At 47.0% G+C, this 15,799-nt stretch overlaps 1 protein-coding gene across 3 annotated transcripts in view; it reads left to right on the forward strand.

The window, feature by feature from the left end:
• Nucleotides 1-13,931: 13,931 nt before the first annotated feature.
• XPNPEP1 (X-prolyl aminopeptidase 1) overlaps nucleotides 13,932-15,799 on the forward strand; it is a 30,850-nt gene continuing 28,982 nt past the window's right edge. For 2 of the 3 annotated variants that reach the window (XM_032695134.1, XM_032695136.1), the window contains exons 1-2: nucleotides 13,932-13,998; nucleotides 15,555-15,650. The gene's annotated coding sequence lies outside the window, so the exon portion shown is untranslated. Of the gene's footprint in view, nucleotides 13,999-14,333; nucleotides 14,359-15,554; nucleotides 15,651-15,799 lie in introns of those variants that run through there. The other variant, XM_032695135.1, reaches the window with a different exon arrangement.

Genomic DNA, 15,799 nt, shown 5'->3' on the forward strand with positions numbered 1-15,799 from the left:
AGATAGGAAACCAACTCCAGACCTCTCAGCTCTGCTCCGTTTTTCTACAACTGGGGGGCTTTTCAGAGCTGTTGAACGTATACATGAGAACCGGCTGTTTCGCTTCCTCTTCCAACACCTGAGGTGTAAAGAGGCTGGCACGCAGCCAAGAAATGGGGTTGAGAATCATCTGGGGGTTTCTGAGCATCTGACTGATAGATACCCTTACTTGTATCGAGCGCTCCAGGTGCTGGGGCCAGCTCTCAGGTTCCTTTAGTGTTCTCTGTGCTATGCTCTGAAGCTGAGCTCAGTGATATGAGTGCTTTGGGAAGCTGGCGTGGAGGGACCTGTCCTGTGATACACGCTCTGTCACTTGCACCGGTGCTCTGCCAGCCACGCTTTGGGAAAGCTGCTCCTGGCTTGTAAGATGTGTATGTTTCCTCTCTGCCTTGCAAGTGTGTGCTTGGGACAGCAATGTTCTGGGACTGTGGGAGGGGTTTCTCCCATCTAATGGATGAACAGTACGGTCCCTTCACTTGTGATATTGTTATCAACGATTCAAAATGAGATAGCAAAAATACTTTCCATGCTGTGTAACTAGCTTCCCAGCAGAGATCCAGCTGCAGATATGATAGTCACACTCTTGTGCTTTCAAGGGTTATCAGTGTGATTTTGGACACTAATGGAAAGACAGCACTGAGTGATGAAACCCCTCAAAACAACAGCTATAATAAAATGGGACTGTAGTTCTGTTGCTGCTATGAACTTGGTGTATGAACATGGGCAGGTCTTCAGAGAAAACATCAAATTTCTATCCCCACATATGACAGTCCAGCTTTTCAGATGTCATGACAGATGGTCTTTCAAATCCCCTTGCAGCAGGTGTGGCCATAATTCATAACCTGTCTTCCACCTGGGTGTTCATTTTCCCAACAACCCTTGACTGAAGTGTCCTGAGTCACTGACTCCTCTAATTTGATCCAACACTTTGTGCTTCTGTTCCAAAGCCTGTTAGCAGGCAGGCAACAGCAGCCAGCTTTACTCACGGAGTCCTTCTGGTTTGTGGGGAACTTTCATTTCTCTCAAAGTCAGACTGATGATTCAAGACTAATGAACTGCTGTGAATACTCTGCTTTATCAGAGGAAATAGTTGGAGGCTGAAGTCTCGGTCCCTAACAAGTCTTTGCGAAGATATTAACATGTCTTGCCAAGACATAGTAATTCGCTCGCAGCCAATGTAACATTCCTCAGAGGCCATAAGGCAAGACTCGAAAAAAGGATCATGTGGCCGGGTCCAAGCTGAACTAGCTACTCCAGAGAAACACCCTGAGCATGTGACTTCTTTGCAGACAGATCTCAGGTAACAAATCCCACCAGATTTTAGTGAATCCGTTCATCTATTTTCAAGATGTTTCATGCAAGAAAGAGAAGAATACATTTTCAAAAAAAGAAATGAAAAACTGTCCATACAATGCAGTAGTCACAGGAAAAGAAGTGACCTTAATGACTGGGGTTAAAAAAAAAGGAATTGTGGAAGAGGACATTGCACAGCTATGCTTACATTTTGTTTGCTTGCTCTCCTGTGAGAAAAGTGTCAGGAGAAATAAAACAGAAAAATGCTACACATATTCCCTGTAACTGATTATGCAAAATACTGTCCTTCTGGGAGCTGCCTACAGTAGGTTAAACCTGACTTTCAGAAGACGAACAGCAGGTATTCAATTATGGCATTTGAGATCTGTGGGGTGGGGATTATGAGAAGATAGTGTAAGTCAGATGGCTCTTTGGAGACATGCTTTTTATTCAATGATGGGACAAGCCCTCACACTGGTAGTCTCACAGGCACTCAAGGTATGTACAGCAAAGGGCAACACAAAGATCCCCAAACAAGCTTCAGCAACACTGGAGCATGGTTTGGTCTGGGGGAGGATCAGTGCCTTGGATCCTGGGTGTTACCATCCCTGTGCCTCTGCTCAAATGCCATGCAGCTAATCAGTTGTGGGAATAGCCTTGGTGCCTTATAGTTGGGTTAGCTCTGTGCCACATGCTATTGCTGGGCTATTTCTCCAGCCTGAAGGGCAGTGGCGATTTTATCAGCAGCTTCAGTGAAAACAGGCCAGCAGGCAGTGCTTTGCATCTCCTACGCTAAAAATCGTTACTTGGTTCACCACTCATTGTTCTGACAGTTGTCTCATTTATTCACTTTTTACATCAAAATCCATTCCTCTAAAGCTTATATTCAGCCTTAAGCTTCAGCATGTGTTAATAGTATTAATCATTCTGGAAATAGCTCTGTCTGCTCTGCTATCAGTAGCTATCTTGAAGACACACTGTCCCAGCTCCACATTGCTTCCTGCTCCCTGGGGGTGACTCTCGAGCAAATAAATAGGTGCGCAGAAGGGGAGAGGGGTAGGAGGCAGAAGGAAGCAGAGGGGGATGCCCTTGGGCTGTGCATCCATATTTTAGAGGCTGTGCCAAGGTGCATTTAGCTGCAGTGTGATTCAGCCATGGTTCTTTCGGGGGGGGGTCTGACCTTCCCCTATGCATCCCATCTGTCCTGAAGGAGGCATAACACAACATGTTCGGGGTGGTAAACATCATCTAGGAACCTAGAAGCCTTCCAAGAAGGATCCTACTGTCACAGGCATCAGGGGCAGATGGGACCTGCAGATAGGAGAGCTGGGTCTTGGAAATGCTCTGGGATCCTGCAGTTCAAGTAAGTGTTGATGTTGCTGAGTGACCTGCCCATATGGTTTTGCCTTTTTACTTGCCTGACTTCTATGTATGCATCTCTTCAGAAAAATGAAGGGTATTCTGGAGGGCTTTGAAACCTTCTCCTGGATATATTAAGAAATAACACCATATGTGGAATCACCGGCAGAGAAATTCAACTAAGACTAAAAATAGAGGTTTTTTTTTACTTTCTTATTCAAAAAAAATGCTAATGCCCAGTTCTAGGATCCTCACATTTCTTTATCTAATGGACAGACTACAAATAAAAGCATCCTCTGGGGGAATGTCATGTTCTCTTCACAATTGCCTGAACTCTTTTTTTCCCTTCTTTCTGATTCTATAACATCTCACAGCCGACTATGGCAATTGTGGAAAAATACCAGTAACAGTAGTAGGGGTACAAGTAACACATTGCTACCTTCTTTGAATATAACTTAGCAGCTGAAAAACAAATGATGGTTACAAGCATATGACCAGTCACCTGCCTGCTTCCTGGACCATGGCTTAAGAACTTTAAAATAGTAAAAAAGTATTTCACAGTTAATAAAAAATCTTACATTTATCAAGGTCAATAGAGGTGGCTCTGCCCATGATTGCACACAAAAAACATTCCAGCACAACTGGCAAATCCCTTCCCATGTCTAAGTTTCCCATATTTGAACAGTACAAAGTACTCACAGACCTGATTTTCCATGATCCACAGCAGGTGCCAGAAGAACAAATTTCCGCATAGGACATTTGGTCAGGTATAGTACTGTTGTACTGCAAGTTGCACATGATGAAACAGTTATTGAATAGAAAAACATGAGGTCACCTTTTGCTATTGATAATCCATGAAAATGTAAAATACACGGGACATAAGTAGGAGTGAATCAGAACACTGCCATGATAACTGTTTAAGAAACATTATGCTTTTATTCACAAATCAATAGAGAAGTCAACAAGTTCATCTGAGATCATTGTGTATCTATTTGAGGCACTTCTGTAGTACTTGCATTTTAGAACACTAGTATCCCATAGCACAAGTCAAAATATTGTATTGGTAGTTGAAATTAACTTAATTACCTGACTTCTTTGGCACTGATCATTTATTTTGACTCTGTGGTCCTTGGAGTAATACTCTTCCTTCAATTCAGAGTATAGTGTCAGCATTAACGGTGAATCACAGACAAGAGAGAATAATCAACTTGCAGCCTCATCTCTTTTCTAGCTAACATTTTGCCATGAAGCACATTTGAAAAGGCTGGAAATGAACATAAAACTGAAAGTTAACTTAGCTACTTCATGGTTTTCACTACAGCAGCAACAATATCCGTGCCACTGAACAAATTTACTGAGGAAATGATTTTTGCTGTCAACACCATTGAGAAAAAGCCAAAGTTCCTGTTCAATTGACAGCAGTACTGTCCAAGTTAAACAAATTTTAAAAATGAGGATTTTGTGATTCTTTTTTACTCCCTCCAAAAATGTGGTGCATTTCTTGCATCACCGGCTGACTTCCTGTTCAACTATATGGCTTTTTAACCAAATGCTTTCCTTTACCTGTTACTTGACATTAACCCACCACTCCTCCTCTGGATCCTCTCCTCCCTCTCTGTGCTCCCCTTTCCCTTCTGCTCTTTAAGTTAACATCACTTTCACAAGTTCCCTTTTAATCAGCCCATGCCTGCTGGCACGAGCTGTCAGCAGTATTCATTTCTCTAGGCTCTAGCCTTGTGTTGCATTGCCTTGGCAACAAGATTTAGCAGCAAGGCAACAGCCTTGAACTTGTCAGAGTCTGTTGCAACTGCGCCGAGCATGTATTACTCTCCAGCACCTCAGGTTGCTATAACAACTACTAACAATAAAACTCATCTCCTGGCTTTAAATACAGGAACTTCTACAGTCTGTTTCCTGGCAGGACTGCAGCAATATTATGTGATTCCTGGCTGTGCTTGTTTTGCCGCCTTCTTCCTTTTTGCACATGATAGCAGCCTCCAGGAGCAAGGCGCTGAGGCATGGGAAGGAGCTCGGCAATGGGAAGCACAGCCCCTGACAGTGAGCATGGGCACTGCTGGTGCAGGGCTGGAGGAACAAAAGGCCAAGTGACCTCAGGGACAATGCAAGGCACAGAGCCCCAGCAGCAAACTCCAAATGCTCCAGACCACAGGCTGTACCCAGTGACACTCAGCACCTGGTTGCACCAGGCCTTTGGCTGTAGCATTTTGATTTTTCCCCCATTCCTTCAAAATACATCCTGAGTGGCTGGTAACAGCACCCTGGGGAGGACACTGCAGCCATCAGACAGGCATTTTTGGTATCTATCAGCACAAAGTATTTCCTCCCACCCTTGCAAATATTCAGCTGGCAATACTGATGAGAATAAAGGAGCAGTGCTAGTGTGGAAAGACAGGCAAGGGACCAATGACTGTCGTAGAATTGTGTCTCTCAAGCTGGAAGGGACCCATAAGGATCACTGAGTCTAATTCCCTGCTCCTCACAGAATTACCTACAACTAAACCATATGACTGAGAACATCCTCCAAATGCTCTTTGAACTCTGGCAGGCTTGATGTCATGACCAGTTCCCTGGGAAGCCTGTTCTAGAGATCAACCACCATCTCAATGAAGAACCTTTTCCTAATGTCCAGTCTGAACTTCCCCTGACACAGCTTCATTCCATATTGTGTCCTGTTGCCGGTCACCAGAGAGATCAGGACCTGCCTTTCTCCTGCCTGCTGTGAAGAAGCTGTAGACTGCAGGCTGTCATGACAAAGATGTCACAAATTAGGTCTGAATCACTAGTGTTAAGTATTTAAAAAACATTTTAGCAGAGACAAGACTTTTAGTGCCAGAGGAGCCCTTTATGATCTACGTTTTCAGTTAATGAAAATGCAGAGTGAGGATGCAAACTAAGCCAGCGTAAAATCAGGAACCATGGAAATTTCTCAGCAGCTCACCCAGTGCCCTGTCACACCTCCTTCCTGTGCCTTCATTCATGAGGACAGTGCAAAGCATCCTTTTCCTGTATGTCACATCCATGAGTATCTCGTGCAGACTTAACATCATTCTCACTTTTCCATACCACGTGTCATATTTCTTCAAAGAGACAGAACTCATAACCTGCGACTCAAACAATGGGAAAGCTTGTACAAGAATAGCTCAGGATATAGATCGTGTCAAGTGTGCTGAGGGATGCAAACAGGAACAGAAAAGGAGCAGCAGATCTTTCCTCCTGTATGAGTGAAGCCCAGATTCTGCAGCCAGGAAGTACTGCCTGTGATACAGTGATTGGTGGGATGTGGGAGGAGGCTGAGCTGTGTCTGAGCAAAGGTCTGTTTGTTCAAATAGATTTTACAATGTAGAAATGGTGCTTTTCATTTTCCGCAGTGCTTGCCAGCCAAAGGACAGTGGTTGCATGTAGCAGGAGAGGCTGGAAGTCTGGTCACGCTCTTTTCTACTGACTGCCATCCTGCAGGGCCAGAGGCTGTGATCCCTCAGGGACCCCAAGCACAGGGCACTGCCTGGACCCACAGGGCTTTTAGAAATTACCCCAAACAGGACCCATGTGGGCAGTGCTGCTGACGATAAAAGAATCAGTGCAGGGCAGAAAAGTTGAAGGCAAGGAGCATCCCTGGATATGCACAATCTTTCTACAAGGATCCTTTTCTTTACCTCACTTGTTTTTTTGGGCTTATGCTTTCTCCTGTATAGAGTTTTGAGCAAACATTCCCTGTACTGAGTTGCTAAGAAGTTGCTAAACTTCTCTAGAGCTTCTCATATTTCATGTTTTATTTGAAGGGAGTTTTTCTCATACTTAATCTAGAGTTTTGGCTTAACAGATAAAAACAACTGATCAAACATAATGAGCCTTTGTTTTAAGGAAAACAGCTCATTTGAAAAGACCAGAGTTCAGTTCTGCAGTTAGATCTAAAGACACTAGTGTCCAAAGACCTGAAATATCATAGATGACGTCTCAGATAGTCCCAAACCTCTCTTAGATATGGGCTATGGATCACCATCCCTTGGGCATGGGAGTAAAAAAATGTGGCCAGGCACCAAACTAAAGGACCCAAGTGCTTTACATGTTACACCGAGGTTGGTGTAACGTGCAGGACATGTGCCAGTGCCCAGGTTTGTGCCCAAGTGCTGACTGCAGCCTGGGAATGCAGCACAGCAAATGCAGGTTTGCTCCCATAAGGCCAGTTACAAGGACCTGGGCTACATTTTTAAGGTTTAAAGTTTCTACATTGGGCACACGTAGAATGTTTAATCCCAACTTTTCTGCTTTGTCCTGTTATCTGAGACAGAGAGTAACCCAATACTTTGTGTGTGGACTCCTGCACTCCCTGGAATAAACATCTGTTTCTTGTACTGTGATTCATTTAATATATTACACAGCTTGGGACACGAAATTATTTCAACACGATCCAGCTCAAGGGATTTTTCATCAGGTGAGTGGGCCTCGCTTACAAAGGCAGTGACTTCGGGTGGGAGCTGGGGCTTCTAAAATGTGGCCATATACAAATACACATACAAATAAATGTCCACTACACTGAAAATGTTAATTAGAAACAAAATCCATGTCTGATCCCTCACTGGCAATGCCAGAGACTTGAGTGAGCACTGAGAGAAGTGCCACTAACCCAGGCTCTGGCAGGAACTTGCAGGAGGGCTCCCATTTGCCTCCCAGGCGGACAGCAAGAGGAGTGGGACCTATCAGACACCTGGCTCCATTAGTTTTATTGCTGGAGCAGATAAGGAAACATTGTGTAATAGAAATACTTCCCAGGTGTCAGGCCAAAACACAGACAGGTCATTGCACCTTGTTAATGTTTGTGCTAGTGAAGACTTTGAGGAAGAATGGCATTGTAGGAACTGAATAAAAGTCTCTGTTGTGCAATAAGCGTGATTTTGATATCTAAATATGGACTATACCCATAAATGTACGCAGTTCATCAGCATATACTTCCTTAGCTGCATGGAGTTTTATGCAGGCTGAAGAAATGATCTCCTAAAGCACTTAACACCAGTGCTGCACCAGTGACCACTATGGTTTGTTTTGCATACATTAGATCTAGCTTTTTCCATCTCTTTCTATCTAGAACAGGCAAGGGAAAACTAAAGAGTCCTGAAAATCGCCACAGGGCTCACATTTTACTTGCAAACAGGCAAGTACAGGTGAGTGGGGATCTGTGAGCATTGTTTGGTGTTGAAATGGAGCCAGGCAGAAAACACAGCAAACATTTCATTTTCATCCCCGCTGTTAAAGGTTTACAGGCAAAGTCCAAACATATGGTATTTAACTGAAAAGAGCAGACGTGGAAGTACTCAGATATCTACCTGGCCTGCTGCTGCCTCCCTTTCCTTTCCAAATGCAGCTGCCGGGAACCACCCAACCACGATCAAACTTCCAGTGCTGGCTGCATAAATTGTCCTCCCAAGAAAAATGAAGATAAGATCTCTAGATAGGCTTGTTTCTTCTCTCCCTGCTATCTTTTCCCCCAAACACACCATTTGTTGTTGCAGTTTCCAGTTTCACTGTTTCCAAACACACAAAATTTATTTTAAACGTGATCCAAGAGGACTCGTGCCACATGTTTGAAACTTTCATTTAACTCAGAGCTGAGAGCTGAAAATACAAACAATATTGTGCTGTTCTCAGGCCCTTCCTTGTCTTGGCACATTACAGCACTGATGATATATACCACCAAAACACCGGCATTAATTGTTGTTAGGTAATTTTCTAGGGTGGAATAGGAAGAAAACTGGACTTACAATACTTGCTCTCCCCTGCATGGACACAGGTGTGCCTCTGGACGGGGAGGATGTGACCCTGCCCTGGCAGCACAGAGATATGAATACAGCCAAACTCACTGAGGGTCTTTGTGAGTAAAACAACCTGAATGTGACCGTTTGCAGGACAGCCCCTGCAAACACAAACACAAGTGGGTGGGTTATTGTTCCAGCAATCCCAGTGCTGTTACACGGATGGGAGAGGCTGTTTGGCCATGCGTGCAACCTTGTAAAAGTGTGTTTTGTACCTGTGTTGACAGAGAGGAAGTGATCCCTGGTCTTCACCTCCAACCCCTTATGTATCTCCTAATACATTTCCCAGCTTGGAAGCAATGCTGAGACTGTGGGACTGTGGGACCATGGAAAGGTACGGTCCAGCAGTGCTGGTGGCACTGGTCTCTGTGTCAGGAAAGCAGGGCTGAGAGCATCCTTTCACCTGTCCGGTGACCAGGAGATGTCCCAAGCCACTGGCAGATACCACTGGCACCCCCTGTCCTCATCAACAGCTGTGTAGATGCTCAGCCCCCCGCTACAAATCCCCATTTCCTACTGCTGTCTTCCACATCCTGCATCACTCTGAGGGGAAAAAAAATCCATTCTAGTTGCAGACCAACACCATGATCTCACCAAGGTGCCAAACAGCTTCTGCCATGAAAAGCCTGTGGGCTTGCTTAAGGTGGGCAGGGATCATTTTGGGAGATTACATTGCAAAGCAGGAGTCAAAATTTCACAGGTGTCCAATAGGAGAAGGTAAAGGAAATGAAAGTTACAACTGCAATAAAGGTATCATGGGTACAGGAGGGTTGATAAGATAAGGTGAGCTCTTTCATGGCTTATTTCCTGGCCTTGATCACTTGATACAGATCAAGATTACAACAGAGTAAATGGTTCTGTCATTTGGTGAGGTTGGTGTCAGGGAATTTTGGTTGCTACTCCTCAGGTCTTTCTCCCTCACCCCTTTCTTTTGTAATCTGACGCAAACACAGCATTATAAAAACATAAAAGATAGCCCAATTAGGACAGTTTAATTCAAAGCAAGGTGTATTGAAGTGCTTCCATAAAAGATCTTTGCAGAACTTGCACCATTGTAATTGAGATCAAACAACCACTTAGAAAGGACAGTTCCATCTCTTTAAACATTTCAGAATGTATTTCATAGACAGCATTGCCTGATAAATTAATTATTAAAGACTTTACATTATCTACATCGGCAAGTTCATTAGGACCACTTCAAAGCTTCCCAGAGACCCAAAATGCCCAGGAAACAAGCATCAAACATTTTGGCTTAACCGGAAAGCTCACTTTGCTTTCTCTTATTTAACTTACTAGTCATGTATTATTCAAATGAAATAAATAGTGCTGCCTCCCGTGCTTATCTGGGCAAAGCCTTTAGCAGCAATTCACTGGCTCATTCAGCCTGGGTATCCATCAGCCATGGGCCATATCTCAGCACCAGCCCCCCATGCAATCCAGACTCCCTCAGGGCTCGTCCATGGGCCTAACACTGGTCCTGCTGGCTCAGGCCACCAGTGGTACTGGGATGCTCGCAGTGTTTAGACCCAGGTCTCTGCAGACAGACAGGACAGCAGCCCACATGGCACAGTCACGGTTCCACCTGTAAAATGGCTGTTTACTGCAGAGGACTTGTCACAAGCACAGTCAGAAGGTGTCTGCAAAATGCTTTTTGATCTGACTACATCTTTTCTTACGAGATCATTACTCTCCTGGAATGAGGTTCCTATGCAGAATACCCGTCAGTTTGTCATTATTAATTCTACTAGGAAGGAAAGCAAATTAGTCTAAATTTTAGTGCTCAATGAGTCAGAACCAGTTAGAAGTCACCTCTGGGTACAAAAGCCTTCACAATGTGGCTCTGCAACACCAGGCGCTCAGTAGCAACTAAGAAGCTCTTGCAGACATCAATATTTTCCCTTCTGTTTTCTGCTTCCTTTAGCACATTTTTAGGAGACAGGAATGCAGACTTTTTTTACCTTTATTAAATAAAGATCTTGATCAGGAAGACAGAATGGGGACGCATTTTGGTCACCACACAATGGAGTAAGGTGTTTTTGAGTGGTGGCTTAATTCATTTTAAATTACAAAGAGACATCAATATCACATTGATAGTCTGTCCACAGTGATGCTTGTTATTTCTGCCCTGAGCTGGGTCCAAAGTAGTGAAAGTTAATCAAATTCAATGTCCCTGTTTTGCTCTCCTCTCTTGCTGGGGTTGTAGGGTAACTAAAGGAGGCAGGACAGAGCTACTCTCATGTTGTAGTTCTTGGACTGGCTGCAGACAGGCAGAACGATATCTCCAGACCTGGAGGAACTGAGGCAAGTTCTGAGAAGATGCGGAGCTTTCGCCTGCCCTGTCCTCCCTCTGGTACTCTGGGCTCTGCCAGCAGCTTGATTATTTCATGCTGTGCACACTCCCTAGGTCACACTCCCACATAGGAGAAGTATTTTCTTTCCTCCCTGTGTTTGATTGCCACTGCTCCCACGGTCCGTTAGCTAGCTCAAACTGATATAATAATGATTCACTGGCAAAAAACAATCAAACAATTTCACTGGCACAGGCATTAAGACTACCTTGTGTTTAACTACTGTCCTAAATTCAACCAAACCGAAAGCACTGCAGATCAGGAAGGGAAGAGGCAAGACACCCTTAGCATTGCCCCTGGGAATCAAGCATGGAGTACAACGCCAAGGGGAGACCAGAGGCTTCTGTTCCCTTGGGTACAACATGCACAAACCAAAAAGAACAGGAGAGGAAAAGGAATCCCCACTTGGAGAGCTGGAAAGGCATGTGACAAACATTTGAAGTGTTTTAGACTGATCCTTCCCCCTTCCCTGGGCTGGTTCAGCTCTGGCAGGTGCAAGTCTCCACAACCCTCTATTAAGAGCCACAACCAAATGCAAAATCTAACCCCAGATTATTATTATTATTATTATTGTGAGTCAGAGGAGGCTGAAAGGACCATTTCACAACCCTGATTGGATTCAGCTGCAGAGTTCGCCATTGGCAAATTATCTCTGTGATCATCGTGACAACGTTGCAGGGCTTTTAAAATGTCCTGACACGTGCTTTAGTATAAGCATCGCTGGATTCTGGCTGGTTTCCAAGAAATGAATCTCCTCAGCAAATATTCTGCAGGGTGAGCATAATGTGGTCTGTAACACAAATGAAAAACACGGCTGTAGTTTACCCTGAGGGGGACACTGATGTGATGATCTAAATGGGCCTTTTTGGGCCAGATTGCCAGGATTGCAGGAATCCCTTGTGGGCAAGGCTGGAATATAGGGTGAGAATAATTGGGAAACAGCAATTAGCTTCACCCAAGGAGGTTAACGAGAAAAGAAAATTTCCTGTTATATCAGTTGTGGTCACCAGCCTCTCTCTCCCCTCTCTGCCATCCCTCCTCAGGGACAGTCTGCAACCCCAGCCCAATCCAACGACCCTTCCCAATGCTGGGATGCTGGTTGCAGGACAGACCTTTTATTCTCTTCTGTTGGATTACAAGTTTTGCTGTGCTGTGTTATGCGCTAAATTTTATTGCAGAGATCTATGAGACAGAGATCTGCAAAGTGGAGAGAGCCACAGTTGCTCGCCGGGACTGGCTGCAGGGGAGCTGGAATTGCTGAGCCTGGAGAATGGTCAGAGAGAAAAAGGAGCCAGACCCTTTCCAGATGTGCACAGTAAAAGGTCAAGGGGCAAGATGCAATGAGGAAAATCTGTTTGGATATCAGGAACAAACCTTTTTTGCTCCATGGTGGTCAGTGGTAGCATGAGCTGCCAAGGGAGGCTGTGCTTATCTGTTCTTGGACATACTCAAAACCCAGCAGGACCTGCTCTAGCTTTGAAGATGGCCTTGCTTTTAGGAGGAGGGTTGGACTAGAGACATCCAAAAGCCTCTTTCCCCTGAATTATTCTACATTTATCTCATCCTGGTTTTGCTTTATGCTTCTCCTGGAAATACATGAATAGTTGGGGAGACACAGCCTGGCTCATGTTTGCTCACTAGATGCAACAGCAAATGTTTGGCAGTCTGCGGGTAAAGATCTGCAGGCTACAGCATTGGTGTGGACTGAGGGAGAGGAGGAGGAAGGGCAGAGTAGCTGCTGGCCGCACTTTTTCTCCTAGAAAAATGCAAACAGACTGAGGCCCAGGAACTGTTTTCATGAGCTGGCCATGTACCCATACAGTCTTTCCCTACCAGTGGGATGTTGGGTGTAGCCCCCAGCCTGTGCATCTTCAAGGGCCCAGTACTGGGCCCATGCAGCCAATTGAGCACCTTCTCCTCTACTGAGGCCCCAGGATTTGTCAGAGGCCCTGAACTAAGATGGGTCCCACTGAGCAGATTTTCCTCCTCTATTCACCCTTTGCAGAGCCACAGTTAACAGGTGTGCAGTGCTGAACCCCATGGGAAAGGGGTGGCTGCAGCACTGTCACAATGCTGGGGCCAGAGGGTCCCCAGGGTACACACTGCTGCAAGCAAACCCCTCTTGCCTGGACACAGTTACAAAGTACTTTTTTTATTTTGTTGTAGCCTTTCTTGGTGCTGATCTTCTGGTGTCTCCATTTCTGTAAGAGACTCGTGTTTCTCAGCCCACCTCTAAAAAACTGCCAGAGCAGAGCAGGGTGGTGGAAGGTATTTTCATTAGAGACACACATGGCAAACGGCCAGATTTTCATAGAATCATAGAATGGTTTGGGTTGGAAGGGACCTTAAAGATCATCTAGTCTCAACCATGGGCAGGGACACCTTCCACTAGACCAGGTTGCTCAAAGCCCCATCCAGCCTGGCTTTCAACACTTCCAGGGACGCAGCATCCACAGCTGCTCTGGGCAACTCATTCCAGTGCCTCACCACCCCCACAGCACTGAATTTCTTCCTAATACCTAATCTCAACCTGTCCATCAGTTTGGTGCTGGGGTGGCAAGTTTGTGAGCCCCCAGCCCCTTCTTCTCCACCCGCCTCGGGCAGCTCCCAAAATCCCAGCGGCCCGAGGCCTGCGGGGCGTGGAGGGCGCGGAGCCGGGTGCACTCGCTGAGCGGCCACAGACACTCGCACCCCCCCAAACACGTATTTTTGGAAGTTCAAGAGCGAGGAGGGACGCGGAGGCGAGAGGTGTGGGACAGGGGCTCCGCTCCGGTCCGTCCCCGGGAAGGGGTTCGGCGGGGCTGCAGTGCACTGGGGCTGCCCCGGCCCCCGCGGGCTCAGTCGGGCGGCCACGCCGGGCAGCGCGGCTGCGGCGGCACCGTTGCGCGGTGCCCATCCCGGTCCCGGTCCCAATCCCGATCCCGATCCCGATCCCGATCCCGATCCCGATCCCGATCCCGATCCCGATCCCGATCCCGATCCCAGTCCCAGTCCCAGTCCCAGTCCCGTCCCCGTCCCCGTCCCCGTCCCGCTCCCAGTCCCGCCCCGTGACGCCAGCCGTGATGCCACAGGGGGAGGCCCGGCCGGCCCACGTGGCGCTGACGCGGCGGAGGCGGGCGGGCCGGCGGCAGGTGAGGAGCGGCGGGCGGGGGCGGCCCCGGGCGGGAGCCCCGGGCTGGTGGCACGGAGCGGCTCGTGTGGCCGGGGCCCGGCCGCGGGGGTCAGCACGGCCTGGGCACAGCTTGCCCCTCCGGCCAGTCCCTGGCCGGGTGTCCAGGCCCAGGCCCTGTCAGGGCATCCAGCACTGACAGCCAGGCCCAGGCGGGGTGTCCGGGCCCAGCGGCCCTGTCACTCCTGAGTGGGGCTGGGGGAGGCTTTTGGCTCAGGGGGCAGGAGCATCTCTCCTATGAGCAGAGACTGCAGGAGCTGGGCCTGTTCAGTCTAGAGAAGAATGAGAGGGGATCTCACTAATGCATATAAATATCTCAAAGGTGGGTACCAAGAGGATGATGCCAGACTCTTTTTGGAGGTGCTCAGCGACAAGACAAGAAGTATGGCCATAAACTAAAACACAAGAAGTTCCACCTCAACACAGGGAAGAACTTCTTTATGTTGAGGGTGGCAGAGCACTGGGACAGGCTGCCCAGGGAGGGTGTGGAGTCTTCTTCTTTGGAGTCATTCCTGAACTCTGGACATGTTCCTGTGTCACATGCTCTAGGTGACCCTGCCTTGGCACGGGGGTTGGACTAGATCATCTCTAGAGGTCCCTTCCAACCCTGACAATTCTGTAATTCTGTTTGGTGAGTGAGCAGGCAGATATGAGGGAGGGACAAGCAATGGGGCTTGTGCCTCCATATGTAGCTCTGAGTGCTTGGGCTGCCCTGCGTGCAGCCAGCCCAGGCCAGAGAGGCCTGGCTTTGGGGTGGTGCTGCTGAATCCTCACTATGCAAGCTTACGTGCTTATTTTGAACAAGGCTGTACATAAAAGGAAAAGTGAAGAGGAAATTGTCACAAGGACGAGCATATATGAAGAAAACGGGGCATAAACGCTCAGGGTGATCTAACACGGGCACAAGCAGACCCAGCTGTCGCCAGACCTCCTGGCCTTGCCTCCTGTCCCTGCCATGGCACTGACACACACCTTGACAAATTGGGCCTGGTATCCCCAGCCCTCGCTGGCAGCCCATCGCTGTCCATGCATGTGGGAGGCAGGAGGGGGTGTCTGGTTCCTCTGGCAGCATTTTCACGATTGCTCTTTGTCCTGTGTGTCTGATGGAGTTGCTGCCCAGGCAGGATCTGCTCTGAGCTCTTACAGAACTGCCTCCTGCAGTCTGAGTTGTAGATAATATATATCTAGACAGTGACAGATTTTGGGATCCAGCTCTGACTGTTGTCATGCAGTGGTACTTTGCATGTTACTCCTGCTCTGTCTTGGTTTCCCCATGGGAAATGGGGAACAAATTGGCATAAACCAGCACACACTTGCAAGATCTAATCATAAGTCTTGACAATCAAATGTCTGGCCCTTGACATTCCCTGTTGCCTCATGGTTCACCCTCAGTGCATCTCTAATCATGCCAGTAGAACGTAGTGTTAATGCATTTTCAGCTCATTGCTGGGGGATGAGAATGTTTTATTGGGGGGCAAAGTTTGTTAGCCATTTCAGTTTTGCCCTTTGCTTTCTCAGGTGCAGTGGAGCTTATGAAGGCCAAGCAAAGAGCTGGATGGTATTTTGTGTGAGCAGAGGTGAGTGGCATCCAGACGTGGGGAACTACAGGGACAGGTAACAAGGGAGCCTGATACCTTTGAAAAAGTTAGGACACGGAAGGGGACTGGTCCTTGAACTGTTAAATCCTCTAACTTAGTTCCAGCCATGTTTGATTTTGATCACTGGCATGAGTAAATAATGATTGAGAAGCTGTTTTAACTTTA

Source organism: Chiroxiphia lanceolata, chromosome 8, assembly GCF_009829145.1.
Source record: "Chiroxiphia lanceolata isolate bChiLan1 chromosome 8, bChiLan1.pri, whole genome shotgun sequence".
Lineage (NCBI taxonomy): Eukaryota > Metazoa > Chordata > Aves > Passeriformes > Pipridae > Chiroxiphia > Chiroxiphia lanceolata.